Below are 16,759 nucleotides of genomic sequence, written 5' to 3'. Positions count from 1 at the left end.
GTGTTTGTGAGATCAGGGTATTATTTAGGTGCCTAAAATGAATTCCTTTCCCCCAGTTTTATGCATCCAGCTTTGAAGATTTTTGACTCCAGGTGTTTGAAGGTTAAGAAATGATGCCCTAGATACTCAGCAGGGGTAATTTGCATAGTTTCACTGATTTACGCCAGCTGAGGCTCTGGCCCCACTATTTTCATGCTGAGAATGTTTATGGGCTGCCAGCTTCTTGAGGGAGATGAAATTTTTTAACCATCATATAGTGTACTGATTGTTTCCTCCTTCATATAAATACTAGTTTCTATAGAAAGGGCAGAAGAATAAGTATCTTTTTTGGTGTGGAAAATAATAGTATCATGGCACATACTCTGTTGCCACAAAGTAGCAGATTAAACAAAAGTATGTGTACAATAAATCTATATTCCCCTCTTCATACCAAAAACTGTATGTTTGACTGTTTTCTTTCTATTTTAGAACCTTTGTCAGCAATCCTTTATTATAAAAATCCCATCTCTATTCCTTATAGAAGTTTTAAAGTCATTTCACAGCTGAGTGGAACCCTAAACAGAGCTATCTTAGTGTAATGAAGCAGAAAACGATTCCTCCTTAACAAGACTGGTATATGGTGACAAACAGCTCATAAAAATCCCATCTGCTACAAAATGCTTCTATTTTAGTTGCTTTCAAAGCTAAATGCTGTATTTCCTGTTTCTTTTCAGAAAGAACAGAGGAAATATCAAGCCTGAACTATCAAATTGTCCTCTGACAGGAAAAAAACCCAAACACTCATTTTATAATGCACTGATGCTAACCATTCCAAGCTTCACCAAGGTTCAGCATTGCTTATGGACATATTTACAGTGCATAGGCTTTTGTAAAGCTAAAAGAAAATACTATTAAGACATACTATAGGGAAACATTTCTGAAGATTTAAAAGCAAAGAACTGCATGTAAAGCAATCTGTTGCAGATTTTGTTTTGTAACAATAACTCCCCTCTGGAATGCAATCAGAGGGGAAATAATTATGCCATCTATGGCTATACCAGTGCTTATTTTGTATTAAAGAATGAAAGGGCTGGATCCTGTAGTTGCTCTTTAGGCATAACTCCCACTGATTTAAATGCTTCAATGCTTTTAATATTTATGGGAGTTTTGCCTGAGTAAGAATGGCAAGAGCTCCCTTTACTACAAATTCTGGTAAGTATTTATGTTTAGTCCCTTTGCATTTTTGGCAATATGCTGAGCAAATAATTGATTTTTTTGGTTTGGTGGCCAAACCAAAAAATCCAAAATAATTAGTTCATTTTGAACTGAAACTGATTTTTGTTTTGTTTTCTCCTCTTCAAATGACAGGCTGAAAAATTTTCATTCAGGTTGACATTTTATTTCAGAAATGCTGATTTGAAATGAAGTGTCAAAAAAGTTTGTTTTCACATTTATTTTTCATGTTCTGGAAAAAACTATTCACTGAATTTGACTTGAATTTGCAAATAGTTGTCAGGGCCCAAAAATGCATTTCAGTGTGTGACAGGTTCCCTCCAGGGTGCTACTTGGAACTGGGGTACCACTGAGCCAGCTTGACCCACCAGCCTGGGCTCCCTTTCACACTGTGGTGCTGTGATAAATTGCCAAGCTCTCCAAGCTTGCTCTTTCACCAGCATACACACAGATAGGGACACACCCATCTGCAGCTATACACACAGATGCTGAGACCAGCTCTGCATGGGAAGGCTCATCTAAGGAATTGCCCAGTACTCAAGTGTACACCCCCCTCAAGAGGGTAAACCCAAAATTGTACCATCTTTCACTGCACAGGGAACTGTACAGCATAAGCTCGTGAAATTCACCTCTTCCCTCAATGTGGAGAGAGATATGCAACATCTTTCTCCCCAAGTTATAACTCCCCCACACTGGTTTTAAACAAAAACAAAACAAGTTTATTATCTACAAAAGATAGATTTTAAGTAATTATAAGTGATAGCAAACAGATCAAAGCAGATTACCTTAGTAAATAAACAAAACTGCAAACTGAGCTTAACATACTAGATAGGTAGGATATGAATTAGCAAATTCTCACCCTGAGTGATAAACAGGCTGGCAGATTCTTAAGGCACAAGGGGCCTTGGCTTTCCCAGGTTTTCATACACAGGCTAAAAATCCCTCTAGCCTGGGACCATCAGTTCCCACAGTTCAGTCCTTGCCCCTCAGGTGTTTTTAGGTGGTTTGTTATAGGGAGAGTGAGGTCCCCCTCCATGATGTCATTTCCCCCTTTTTATATCTTCATCACACTTCCTGGAAACTCTTTTGCTGTGACCTGGGTCAAACAGTTCCCATTGTGTAGTGCTATATATGAGAGGTTTCTATTGTACACAGTTCCTGGGGTAATCCTTGTGCTTGTGTGCATTTCCTCAACACGCCATTGACATTGTTTGGCTTTTTTACTGTTGTACCTGAAAGGCTGCTTGTGGGTTTTTTCAACTTCCCAACATGTTTCAGTAACACATACATCGCCAAACTTCATAACGTCTGTCATAAATATAAAGGGAAGGGTAAACCCCTTTGAAATCCCTCCTGGCCAGGGGAAAGCTCCTCTCACCTGTAAAGGGTTAAGAAGCTAAAGGTAACCTCGCTGGCACCTGACCAAAATGACCAATGAGGAGACAAGATACTTTCAAAAGCTGGGAGGAGGGAGAGAAACAAAGGGTCTGGGTCTGTCTGTAGTCGTCTTGGCCGGGGACAGAACAGGAATGGAGTCTTAGAACTTGTAGTAAGTAATCTAGCTAGGTATGTGTTAGATTATGATTTCTTTAAATGGCTGAGAAAAGAATTGTGCTGAATAGAATAACTATTTCTGTCTGTGTATCTTTTTTGTAACTTAAGGTTTTGCCTAGAGGGGTTCTCTATGTTTTTGAATCTAATTACCCTGTAAGATATCTACCATCCTGATTTTACAGGGGGGATTTCTTTATTTCTATTTACTTCTATTTTTTATTAAAAGACTTCTTGTAAAACACTGAATGCTTTTTCATTGTTCTCAGATCCAAGGGTTTGGGTCTGTGGTCACCTATGCAAATTGGTGAGGCTTTTTTATCCAACATTTCCCAGGAAAGGGGGGGTGCAAGTGTTGGAAGGATTGTTCAGTGTTCTTAAGATCCAAGGGTCTGGATCTGTAGTCACCTAAGCAAATTGGTGAGGCTTTTTACCAAACCTTGTCCAGGAAGTGGGGTGCAAGGTTTTGGGAAGTATTTTGGGGGGAAGGACGCGTCCAAACAGCTCTTCCCCAGTAACCAGTATTAGTTTGGTGGTGGTAGCGGCCAGTCCAAGGATAACGGGGGTAATATTTTGTACCTTGGGGAAGTTTTGACCTAAGCTGGTAAAGATAAGCTTAGGAGGTTTTTCATGCAGGTCCCCACATCTGTACCCTAGAGTTCAGAGTGGGGGAGGAACCGTGACAACGTCACATATGATGTTAGCACATACAATCCAAATGAGATATTCTGTCCAGTAGATCAAGACTTTTAGAATGATACCTTATAAGGCATACTTTGTATAAAACTTATCCTAATTACGTGACAGTGATGAACACTGGGGTGCCAGGGTGTCACACAGTGAATTTACCATTCATCAAAAAAATATCCATCCAGCTCTAGCTGTAATGAATTAGATACTACATGTGTACATCACTCCCCAAACTACACCAATGCATATTGTAGGTCCTGTGCTGCTAGAGGAAATAATTCTTTAGTTTAGGTCTAGTACATGGCCTGTACCTTTGCACCTAGGTGAGCAGAGCTCATCCTCACGGTTGCCATGAAGTTCTTTGTGACCCTGGAGTCACATACTGACAACTGGGAAGTTCCCGGGTAGACATGGATTTTCCTTAAAAAAATAAAATCAAATCAAATCAAATCTTATTTTGCAGTCATTATTTATCAGAAACATGTAAACAAAAATAAATAAGATTTTGGTTTCTGCTTATTTGTTGTACTTCATGTTCCATTCTCTGACAAATGCATTAAGCCCTCTAAAGGTTTCAACAAAGAGCAGTTGTTATCTTAAAATCTATTATACTGAGTACTCGCTATTGATTTTCATGCTTTTGTCTTCTAGGGATGGTCACTCAAGATTTTATTTAGGGAGAAAATAGAGTTTTGGGATAATAGCATCACCTTTTCCAAATGTGTGATTCAGAGGTAGATGCAGGTAGGCAGCTGGTGGTTTAGGGATCACTAAAAGATCATCAGTACTCAGCAGAACAGCCATGGGCACAACACTCAATGCACAATTCTAATTTTTCATTCAGTTCTTGGCCTAGGAGATTCCTACAGTAGTAGCTGATGTGCTGGAGGAGGTGTGAAGTCTGGTGAGTCCTCAGTTACCGTTAGTAAAGAGGCAAAAGTCAAGATCAGATATTTCAGTTGTGGGAGACAAATGTGAAATGCCCATAAGTTTCTAGTAGAATTAATACATGCCTTCACCTATCTAGAGAAGCTGCTGTAGGCAGGAAACTTTGGCATACAGCATTAGAAAAATTGAAATATCAGTTACATTCTTATTTCCAGCTGTAATACCAATTTGAAAAGCCTATAGAGTTAGAGTCACTGATGTTTTCCTACTTGTTGAAGTGAGAAGCTTTCCACAAAGTGGGATGTAGTTTTTTTAGGCACGTAGCAAAGTCATACCCCAAAGGCTTTCTTTTTGTTACATAACAGCTGTGCAATCAACATTATGGCAGAAACATAATTGGAGGTTGTTCAGTAGGCTGCTTTAAGGCTGTTGGAGGCAGAAAATATCAGTGGGCACAGACTGATCTCCATTTACACAGGTGTAAATTTGAGCAACTCCAATGGAGTTACACTAGATTTATACCAGTGTAACATGGCAGAATTGGGTTCTTCGCCTCCTGTGGTTGACATCTTGCCAAATCGGATCCTTTTCCCCTTGAGTTAGGAGTGGGGAATTGTCAGCACATGCCCCTTAACTGGCACTGGGACATGCAGCAGATTCATGCCTTCCCAATTCTAAAGCTCCTAAATACAATGGAGCACATGCCAAATAAAGGAAATCTGGAAAGGGTGAAGAAATAAAAGCAGCAAATAGTTTTCAGTGGGATAAGTTTTTTGAACACTGTAGTGGAACTGTGTCTAGATAATGGCAATATTGTCAGTAAGGAAGTACCACTTGTTCTGCTAACCAAAATAAATTGCATGTGATGGAATTCACTTTGGTTTCTCTTTTTCCTCCAATTACAAAGAAAGTTTGTAATCTCTGCACAACAATTTAGATGAACCTGGACTGACTTTCAAGAGATCCTGAGGGGTGTACTACATGTATCCGTATGGAAACCAGGGAGAATTCAGTAGTTCACATCGTGCTCTCATACCAGGACAGCTAAGCTTCATATTGCAGTACCATGCAAAGACTTCAAATCAGGATTGATCTGGGTGCTGTTGATAGCAGTCAGCTCTGTGTTTTGGGGAACCAGGGCACTGTATCTAGCCTGTCTGACTCATGAAAGACACCCCACCACCACCAGTCTCTTCTTTAACCAAAACTGATCAGAGAAAAGGCTTGCAGAGAGCAATGGAGGGAGGATGGGAGACATACCTAGACCCCTCCTGACAAGGGTGACAAGATTAAGACATCTCCATTAGCATACAGAGTGGAAAACAGAGACAACTCCCCTAGCCTCATCTGCATGAAAGATGGGACAGGGAGACATCTCAATTTGCACACAGAATGTAGAACAGAGAACTGCACTGAACTCTGGGATCAGAAAAGCAGGGACGCACTGCATCATGGGAATCTCTGCTCCAGATGTTAATGAACCTACGCCTGCACACACTCAGATTAGCAATTATCAGACCAATTCTAGTAATAAATCCTTGATTGATATCCAAAATACTGAAGCAGCCTAGTTGTATTGTGAGCTCCCTGGAAGAAAACACCATCCATAGCCAAGAGTGATCAGCTCCTATTGTCTAGCCTAAAGAAACCCCCTCAGTCACAGTTTACCCATAAACAAATCTAGTGTTCTACCTTAAACCATTGCATTTTCTCTACAAAAAACCCCTACCTAGGTTATGCCCAAGTAAGTATTCTGATGCTTAGATCCAAACTATGGATCAGTTCCACTGGGACTCCATCATCTCCTGACTGATCGTGCTGGGGGCTCTGCCTGTCTCCTGCCCTCAGGACCCTGAGCTACCACCATCACCTGGGAACCCTGACTAGTTCAAGCTTCAGGGAGCAGTGAGATCCCTTTCTTTCTCTCTCTCTCTTTGTTTTCCTTTCTACCTCAGGTATTAACCTTTAATAATGTATGTTATGTTGGTTGAGGCTCTCCTTGTGTTGTTATTACTATTATTCAATAAATAACTTTGATGGTTAAGCTGGTTGCTTCTCTCTCTCTCGCTGAACTTTACTCTTTTGTGTTTTTAGCTTCCCCCATTTCCTCTGCAGCAACGCTTCTTTTACCTAAGCTAAAGATACCTGTAGTGCCCCAAAATACTGTGAGGTTTGCTCATCAAGTGGGTTACTACCAGTACAACTATGACATGAAAGTGGGGATAGGGACGTGTTAAACCTGTGGCACGTTGGGGGGGGGGTGCGGCTGAAAGTGCTGCTCAGCCCAGCCTATTGAGACCAGGGGCACATAAGGGTGACAGCTTGAAGGTTCTGCTTAACCCAGCACATTGAGTACAGGGACATATGAGGGTAACAGCTTGAGAGTGCTGATTGACCCAGGGGGCTCTGCCTGTCTCCTGCCCTCAGGACCCTGAGCTACCACCATCACCTGGGAACCCTGACTAGTTCAAGCTTCAGGGAGCAGTGAGATCCCTTTCTTTCTCTCTCTCTCTTTGTTTTCCTTTCTACCTCAGGTATTAACCTTTAATAATGTATGTTATGTTGGTTGAGGCTCTCCTTGTGTTGTTATTACTATTATTCAATAAATAACTTTGATGGTTAAGCTGGTTGCTTCTCTCTCTCTCGCTGAACTTTACTCTTTTGTGTTTTTAGCTTCCCCCATTTCCTCTGCAGCAACGCTTCTTTTACCTAAGCTAAAGATACCTGTAGTGCCCCAAAATACTGTGAGGTTTGCTCATCAAGTGGGTTACTACCAGTACAACTATGACATGAAAGTGGGGATAGGGACGTGTTAAACCTGTGGCACGTTGGGGGGGGGTGCGGCTGAAAGTGCTGCTCAGCCCAGCCTATTGAGACCAGGGGCACATAAGGGTGACAGCTTGAAGGTTCTGCTTAACCCAGCACATTGAGTACAGGGACATATGAGGGTAACAGCTTGAGAGTGCTGATTGACCCAGTCCGCTCAGACTTGCTCTGTTAGTGTGTGTGTGTGTTCATCTAGTTCTAGGGCTGGAGGAACCCAGCTCTGGGAAACCTAGGTCCTGCAGGATAGCTCCATTGGGAGGGGACTTGCAGAAGGAAGGAGTAGAGCTCCATATGAACACACGAGTGACATAAGCAGTACATTAATGGCATTACCGAACCCCCCCCACCCCCCGCGCCCAAAGAGTAACCCTAATAAATGAGCATACCCCAAAATAATGGGCACATCTGGTAACACTGTACAAACACAGAGCAAGAGACAGTCCCTACTCTAGGTATGTCTACACGACGAAATTACGTTGAATTTATAGAAGTCTGATTTTTAGAAATTGTTTTTATATAGTCGATTGTGTGTGTCTCCACACAAAATGCTCTAAGTGCATTAAGTGCATTAACTTGATGGAGTGCTTCCACAGTACTGAGGCTAGTGTCGACTTCCGGAGCGTTGCACTGTGGGTAGCTATCCCACAATTCCCGCAGTCTCCGCCGCCCATTGGAATTCTGGGTTGAGATCCCAATGTATGATGGGGCAAAAAACATTGTCGTGGGTGGTTCTGGGTGCATGTTGTCAGGCGCTCCCTCCCTCCCTCCCTCCGTGAAAGCAACGGAAGACAATCATTTCACGCCTTTTTTCCTGGGTTACCTGTGCAGACACCATACCACAGCAAGCATGGAGCCCACTCAGATCACTTTGGCAATTAGGAGCACATTAAACACCACACGCATTATCCAGGGGTATACGCAGCACCAGGACCTGCCAAAGTGAAGCTGGGTGAGTAGGCAACATCAGTGTCGTGATGAGAGTGATGAGGACATGGACACAGACTTCTCTCAAAGCACGGGCCCTGGCAATGTGGGCATCATGGTGCTAATGGGGCAGGTTCATGCCGAGGAACGCCAATTCTGGGCCCGGGAAACGAGCACAGACTGGAGGGACTGCATGGTGCTGCAGGTCTGGGACGATTCCCAGTGGCTGCGAAACTTTTGCATGGGTAAGGGCACTTTCATGTAACTTTGTGACTTGCTTTCCCCTGCCCTGAAGTGCCAGAATACCAAGATGAGAGCAGCCCTCACAGTTGAGAAGCGAGTGGCAATAGCCCTGTGGAAGCTTGCAACACCAGATAGCTACCGGTCAGTCTGGAATCAATTTGGAGTGGACAAATCTACTGTGGGGGGCTGCTGTGATGCAAGGAGCCAACGCAATCAAAGGTCTGCTGATATCAAGGGTAGTGACTCTGGGAAATGTGCAGGTCATAGTGAATGGCTTTGCTGCAATGGGATTCCCTAACTGTGGTGGGGTCATAGATGGAACCCATATCCCTATCTTGGGACCGGAGCACCAAGCCGGCAAATACATAAACCGCAAGGGGTATTTTTCAATAGTGCTGCAAGCACTGGTGGATCACAAGGGACGTTTCACCAACATCAATGTGGGATGGCCGGGAAAGATACATGATGCTCACATCTTTAGGAACTCTGGTCTGTTTCAAAAGCTGCAGGAAGGGACTTTCTTCCCAGACCAGAAAATAACCGTTGGGGATGTTGAAATGCCTGTAGTTATCCTTGGGGACCCAGTCTACCCCTTAATGCCATGGCTCATGAAGCCATACACAGGCAGCCTGGACAGTAGTCAGGAGCTGTTCAACTACAGGCTGAGCAAGTGCAGAAAGGTGGTAGAATGTGCATTTGGACATTTAAAAGCACGCTGGCGCAGTTTACTGACTTGGTTAGACCTCAGTGAAACCAATATTCCCATTGTTATTACTGCTCGCTGTGCACTCCACAATATCTGTGAGAGTAAGGGGGAGACGTTTATGGTAGGGAGGTTGAGGCAAATTGCCTGTCCGATGGTTACGTGCAGCCAGACACCAGGGCAGTTAGAAAAGCACAGGAGGGCGCAATGCGCATCAGAGAAGCTTTGAAAACCAGTTTCATGACTGGTCAGGCTACAGTGTGAAAGTTCTCTTTGTTTCTCCTTGATGAACCCCCCACCCCTTGGTTCACTCTATTTCCCTGTAAGCTAACCACTCTCCCCTCCTCCCTTCAATCACCGCTTGCAGAGGCAATAAAAGTCATTGCTGCTTCACATTCATGCATTCTTTATTAATTCATCACACAAATAGGGGGATAACTGCCAAGGTAGCCCGGGAGGGGTGGTGGAGGAAGGAAGCACTGGGTGGGGTGGTGGAGGAGGGAAGGACAAGGCCACACAGCACTTTAAAACTTATTGAATGGCAGCCTTCTGTTGCTCGGGCAATCCTCTGGGGTGGAGTGTCTGGGTGGCCGGAGGCCTCCGCAACCGTGTTCTTGGGCGTTTGGGTGAGGAGGCTATGGAACTTGGGGAGGAGAGCGGTTGGTTACACAGGGGCTATAGCGGCGGTCTGTGCTCCAGCTGCCTTTCCTGCAGCTCAACCATACGCTGGAGCATATTAGTTTGATCCTCCAGCAGCCTCAGCATTGAATCCTGCCTCTTCTCATCACGCTGCCGCCACCTATCATCTTCAGCCTGCCACTTACTTTCTTCAGCCTGTCATCTCTCCTCGCATTCTTTTTGTGCTTTCATGCACTCTGACATTATCTGCCTCCACGCATTCATCTGTGCTCTGTCAGTGTGGGAGGACAGCATGAGGTCAGAGAACATTTCATCGTGAGTGCATTTTTTTCGCCTTCTAATCTTCGCTAGCCTCTGGAAAGAAGATCTTGTGATCCTTGAAACACATGCAGCTGGTGGAGAAAAAAAAGGGACAGTGGTATTTAAAAAGACACATTTTATAGAACAATGGGTACACTCTTTCACCTAAACCTTGCTGTTAACATTACATACATAGCACATGTACTTTCATTACAAGGTCGCATTTTGCCTCTCCCCACCGCGTGGCTAACCCCTCTCCCCTCCCCCCACTGCATGGCTAAAAGTGGGGAACATTTCTGTTCAGCCACAGGCAAACAGCCCAGCAGGAACGGGCACCTCTGAATGTCCCCTTAAGAAAAGTACCCTATTTCAACCAGGTGACCATGAATGATATCACTCTCCTAAGGGTAACACAGAGAGATAAAGAACGGATGTTGGTTGAACGCCAGAAAACATACGCTGCAATGCTTTGTTCTGCAATGATTCCCGACTACGTGCTACTGGCCTGACCTGGTAAAGTGTCCTACCATGGTGGACGGAATACAGCTGCCCTCCCCAGAAACCTTTTGATAAGGTTTTGGGAGCACATCCAGGAGAACTTTATGGAGATGTCCCTGGAGGATTTCCGCTCCATCCCCAGACACGTTAACAGACTTTTCCAGTAGCTGTGCTGGCCATGAATGCCAGGGCAAATTAATCTTAAACACGCTTGCTTTTAAACCATGTATACTATTTAAAAAGGTACACTCACCAGAGGTCCCTTCTCCACCTGGCGGGTCCGGGAGGCAGCCTTGGGTGGGTCTGGGGGGTACTGGCTCCAGGTCCAGGGTAGGAAACAGTTCCTGGCTGTCGGAAAAACCGGTTTCTCCACTTGCTTGCTGTGAGCTATCTACAACCTCCTCATCATCATCTTCCTCATCCCCAAAACCTGCTTCTGTGTTGCCTCCCTCTTTATTGAAGGAGTCAAAGCACACTATTGGGGTAGTGGTGGCTGAACCCCCTAAAATGGCATGCAGCTCATCATAGAAGCGGCATGTTTGGGGCTCGGACCCAGAGCGGCCATTTGCCTCTCTGGTTTTCTGGTAGGCTTGCCCCAGCTCCTTAAGTTTCACGTGGCACTGCTTTGGGTCCCTGTTATGGCCTCTGTTCTTCATGCCCTGGGAGATTTTGACAAGTGTTTTGGCATTTCGAAAACTGGAATGGAGTTCTGATAGCACAGATTCCTCTCCACATACAGTGATCAGATCCCATACCTCCCGTTCCGTCCATGCTGGAGCTTTTGAGATTCTGGGACTCCATCATGGTCACCTCTGCTGATGAGCTCTGCACTCACCTGCAGCTTGCCAAGCTGGCCAAACAAGAAATGAGATTCAAAATTTCGCGGGCCTTTTTGCAGTCTACCTGGCCAGTGCATCTGAGTTGAGAGTGCTGTCCAGAGCGGTCACAATGGAGCACTCTGGGATAGCTCCCAGAGGCCAATACCGTCAAATTGCATCCACACTACCCCAAATTTGACCCAGCAAGGCCGATTTCAGTGCTAATCCCCTTGTCGGGGGTGGAGTAAAGAAATCAATTTTAAGAGCCCTTTAAGTCGAAAAAAAGGGCTTCGTTGTGTGGATGGGTGCAGGGTTAAATCAATTTAATGCTGCTAAATTCGACCTCAACTCCTAGTGTAGACCAGGGTGTTAGGGGGCTTATTCCTTTACTTCCCTGGTCCTTCTCGCATGAACAGAGAGCAACAATACCCGAAGTCCAAAGGTGCAAACAATTCGATGTTTATTGGGGTGAACTTCCAGCAAGCATGATTCCAGTTTCCTTCCTTAGTCTCCCCCTTCCCAGCTCTGACACCACAGAGCCTTACCCCTGTGTCCCTGTTCCCATTCCTACCCTTAGCCAAACATGATTCCAATTTCCCCAGTCCCATTCCTTGTTCCCGTTTCTCACCCACCCACTTCCTGATTGACTGCAGACTATATAGTAAAACTTGAGTTCTGCTTAGCTATACCTTACCCAATCATTTTCCTGAAATGTAACTAACCAATCCTAACATACTGTAACATGATTATGTAACCAATTATATCCCACCACCTTAATTAGTTTACACCCAGCAAAATTAATTATACAGCAGACAGAAACAATCACAGAACCAGACAGAGATTATACAGACAAACAATAGGGAAATGGGGACTACAGTGATAGAACAACAAAGAAATGAGGATTTCACATCCCAGCTATTGGTGAGTTCTTGCCAGACAGGATGCTATCAAACTAAGTTTCCTTTTACACTTTCCTTTCTCTGGAGGCGATAGGCATTATCAGGACAGGATTGTATTCCTAACAGCCCAGTAGCACCTTATTTCAACGTGACTTAGTTTGGAATGTGAGGATGTGACGGTCACTTCCCAGCTTATGGCTGTCTCTGTTGCTTAGCCAAAGGCCTTAGCCTAAGAACAGGGCCTCAGACTGTCAGAGAAGGACCTTACACTGGCAGACAGTGATTTTGATTCTCTCTTTTATACCTCTATAACTAGCCAAGTGATAAGAATACACCTAAATTCTTAGAGTATAGGCCTTTACAGACAGGCCTGAATATCTATATCCCAACACAGGGCTACGAGGCTTAAAATCTAAGAAGTGGTATAAATTCCTAGAGAGATTAACTACCTTGATAGAGTTAGGTCCTTGGCTCTCACTATACACACTTTATGCTGCTGGAGCAATTCAAAGGGCACTTAGGGAGAATTTAAGTAGCCAGCAGAGGATTCCCTCAGTGCTAGGAAGTCAGTGGATGGTATGAAGCCAGCTTTATGCCTGCCATGCCCTCCGCACTGCGTCTTGGAGCACAAGGGGCAATGCCAGAATGCACACTGGCATGCTTTAACCACAGCCAACAGAGCAGTCTGTAGGTGACTAGTGCAAGTTAGAACAGTTCTTAAGACTACTTTAAATTACACTAAGGATCTCTGTTGGTCCCCAGTCAGGCTATGTATGGGGGAAGAGGCAAAAGGCCCAGGCTGTGCAATTTGAATGGTATTTCCCCCTGAATTTGTATTAGTTATATAGAATAAAGTAAATAGGACACCAGGCACTTAATTGTCTTTCCAAATTTGTCTGTAACGTCCCTATACCAAAGATTTTACACTCTAACCAGCTTAAGCCTAAGTAACTTGAGCCCATAACTCAAAATGAACCTCAGCAGCTGTTCTAGCCACACAAACCAAAACCAGAAAGAGGCTTGCTTGGAACACCTGCAATCAAAACGACTGAGCTCTGCACAAACCTAATCTTTATTACTGGTTATTATAGCTGGCTGGAAAATAGGATTTTTTCCCTGTGGACATGTTCATTGGAAAAATCCCCATTTAAACTTTTTCTGTTGTAAAGTAGTGGCTCTCTGCCCCCCTCCCCACCCAGATTTTTTTTCTTTTTTTAATTTATGAAGGGTGGACACATACTTTCCCCTCACTTTTACTGTTTTCCAAATGTGCCCAGTTGGATAACACCACTCCGTTTGCCAACTGGAAAGAAGTCAAAGTGTTACTTTTAAATTTATTTTTAAAAAGTTTTCCCCTCCACTTTTCTAGGAGAAATGAAAAAAAAAAGAGAAGGTGCTCATTTTCTCATCATTTCGAAACATATTTCAAGTTACCCAATTATTAAAAACAATATTTTTTCATGAGAATGTCTTTTTGTTTGTTTATTTTGTAATCACATTTTTCACCAAAAAAGCTTTTTTGCCTGCTCTCTGGTGAGGATGTAAAAGGCTATTTGATTTTAAAGATGCCCCCAAAGAGAACCCAAGCTTCCTGACTCCCAGCCCATTGCTCTACCCTGGGTCATGCTGCCTCACTATAAAGATGCTATTGTACATTAAATTGCTTGAGTCTTCATTACACAGGTACTGCTTTTTATGCTTGCTGAAGTTCGACATTGGTGAGGCCTCATCGACATTGGTGAGGCCTCATCTGGAGTACTGTGTCCAGTTTTGGGCCCCACACTTCAAGAAGGATGTGGATAAATTGGAGAGAGTCCAGCGAAGGGCAACAAAAATGATTAGGGGACTGGAACACATGAGTTATGAGGAGAGGCTGAGGGAGCTGGGATTGTTTAGCCTGCAGAAGAGAAGAATGAGGGGGGATTTGATAGCTGCTTTCAACTACCTGAAAGGGGGTTCCAAAGAGGATGGCTCTAGACTGTTCTCAATGGTAGCAGATGACAGAACGAGGAGTAATGGTCTCAAGTTGCAGTGGGGGAGGTTTAGATTGGATATTAGGAAAAACTTTTTCACTAAGAGGGTGGTGAAACACTGGAATGCGTTATCTAGGGAGGTGGTAGAATCTCCTTCCTTAGAGGTTTTTAAGGTCAGGCTTGACAAAGCCCTGGCTGGGATGATTTAACTGGGAATTGGTCCTGCTTCGAGCAGGGGGTTGGACTAGATGACCTTCTGGGGTCCCTTCCAACCCTGATATTCTATGATTCTATGATTCTATGAAGTCAATGGCAAAATTCTCACTGACTAATGGTTCAGGATCAGGGCTGCACTCCACATTGGAAGTCTGTATATTTGTAGAGTTAACTGCCTCTGGCTGGCAATCATGATCAAGTAGTGTACATGTACCCTGTTACACTGTAGTTGCGGAGTGGCAGAGAAACTGTACATTCAGAGTCACATGGGAGGTGTCTCCCATCCCTATGAAAATAAACTCCCTTTGTTGGGAAGTCTGATCTTCCTTATTTTCTAACCCCTAATTAATGATCAAGAAAAAAGAAAGCAAGGTTTGTGGAAGTCACGTTTGAGAGCTATGCCCATCTCCTTCCTGAACAACTCATCCTTATTTTTTCTAGCCCTTCCCTTCTACTATATACACAAATCCTATAAAAATTTAAAAGATTTCTGATACAGCCCTGTAATCCTCTCTCTGTTGGTTGATACAAGGGAATCAGAATTTAACATTCAGAGGCTTATGACCAAATTCTGATCTTGAAGGCATGAATGCTGTTCCAGTTGACTTCAATGGGAGATTCACAAGTGTATCAGAGGGCAGAATATGGCCCTTATCATTTTAAGATTCACAGGAATGCTCATTTTTAGTAATGGTCCCTCTCCATATTCCAAGCATTTTCAATTTTCCAGCAAACTTGAGCATAAACAGGATTTAAATCACTCAGATGTAACTTTATTTAGCTGTTTTTATCAGAACAAAATAGGATTCAAAATAATTATGAGGTTTCTCACCAAACCAATGAATTCAAGGGAAATACAAGCCATGGAAGCTTACCCTTTTGCATCAGTGCCAATCAACAGCAATTCAGCATTAGCAGAATTAAAGCAGAGATTACTTCCAATCATGCAGAACTGAAGTTTAGTTGAGTAACTCAACAGCAAGTAGACTGTCATACTAATATTGGACATAACTGAAAAATCTTAAATGTCATCCATAGATTAGTAATGAGCATGACATGGACTTTTAGTTAATGACTCTAAGCACACGTGTGTGTATTTGTACACACCGTTATGCTGTAATAAAGCTGGGATAGAGCTACAAGTGACTAAAATACCCAGGACATTACAATAGACATTCAAAATCCAACCTTATACCAAAAACATTTAATTAATGTCCCATAGGGTCAGAAAGTGTTCAGTTGTCCAATATGAGCAATATAGTCTTCATATCTTCAGAGATAAAACAGAACCTAACAGATGCCCATATTCTACAGTCTCAGGCAAGATTATCCAAATGCAGCAGAAAGAACACTAATATATCCTATTTCTGTAAACAGTACAGTTCTACTCGATGAAGACCCCACCTGGTGTCCACTCTTCCTCCCAATACTTAGTGTCATAGCAGCTATGGACTAGCAGTGTAGATACTTGGAAGAGCTGGGATTGGGGATTTCCTCCCATCATCAGCCCCATGACCTCTTTGTGCAGAACAAAGCTTTTTATGCACTGTTGTATTTAGTTCTAAGCCCCTGTTACCTGATTTAAAATCAATACTGGCCAAGATTTCTTGCTTAGGTTTAGGAGTACTCAGCACAGGAAGAGGTGGTTGGGGCAAAAGTTGTTCTAAGCTACCACTAAGCTCCCTAGACCAGGTTACTGCTGAGCACCATCCTGGTCCCCAACCTAAAAACTGAGGAGTCTGAAGGCTGCTCACCATTTTTTTTTTAAAACATGTCCAGCTTCCTCGAGATGCTGTTGGCGAGATGGCAGCCAGTGTTCAACAGGATGTACTAATGTCCTAGCCATACCCCATTTTCTCCATTCACACCCCTTCTCTGCTGGCTGAGTGGAGGATTGTATGGAGTTGTCATTGTTCCTGAAGCCTTCCCTTAAAAAGTTGTATCATCCACTGCCTAGAGCCATAGATTTGTGGCCGCTTTATGCTGATGGACCAGTGCCAAAACACTGCAGCATAGCCATGAATCTACTTCATTTACACTTGTCAATTACAGATAAAATTCAGGAGTGTCTGAAAGAGATTTGCTTCCAAAATTTCATGTTGTCAGTATCCTGACAAAGGCAGTGGGAACCACGGGTCAAAGCAGGAACAAACCTGAGGCCGAGAGTAGCCGAGAAGTTTGTAGTCAAGTTTCATGCTGGAGTTGATACCAAGGATCAGGGTCTGAGTTGTGTTTCAGAGCCTGGGTTAGGAGGTAAAGTCCAAAACAAGCCAAGGTCAAAGACAGCAGTTCAAGACCAGAAAGCAAGAATGGTCATAGCAACTATAGGGGATCCACTGTTACCTAGACACTTCCTAGAATACCCGTTGGGTTTATAAA

This window comes from Lepidochelys olivacea (assembly GCF_965140295.1).
Source record: "Lepidochelys olivacea isolate rLepOli2 genome assembly, chromosome: 1".
NCBI classification, from domain to species: Eukaryota; Metazoa; Chordata; order Testudines; family Cheloniidae; genus Lepidochelys; species Lepidochelys olivacea.
The sequence above is the reverse complement of the archived record's forward strand: the minus strand, read 5'-3'. Positions refer to the sequence as shown.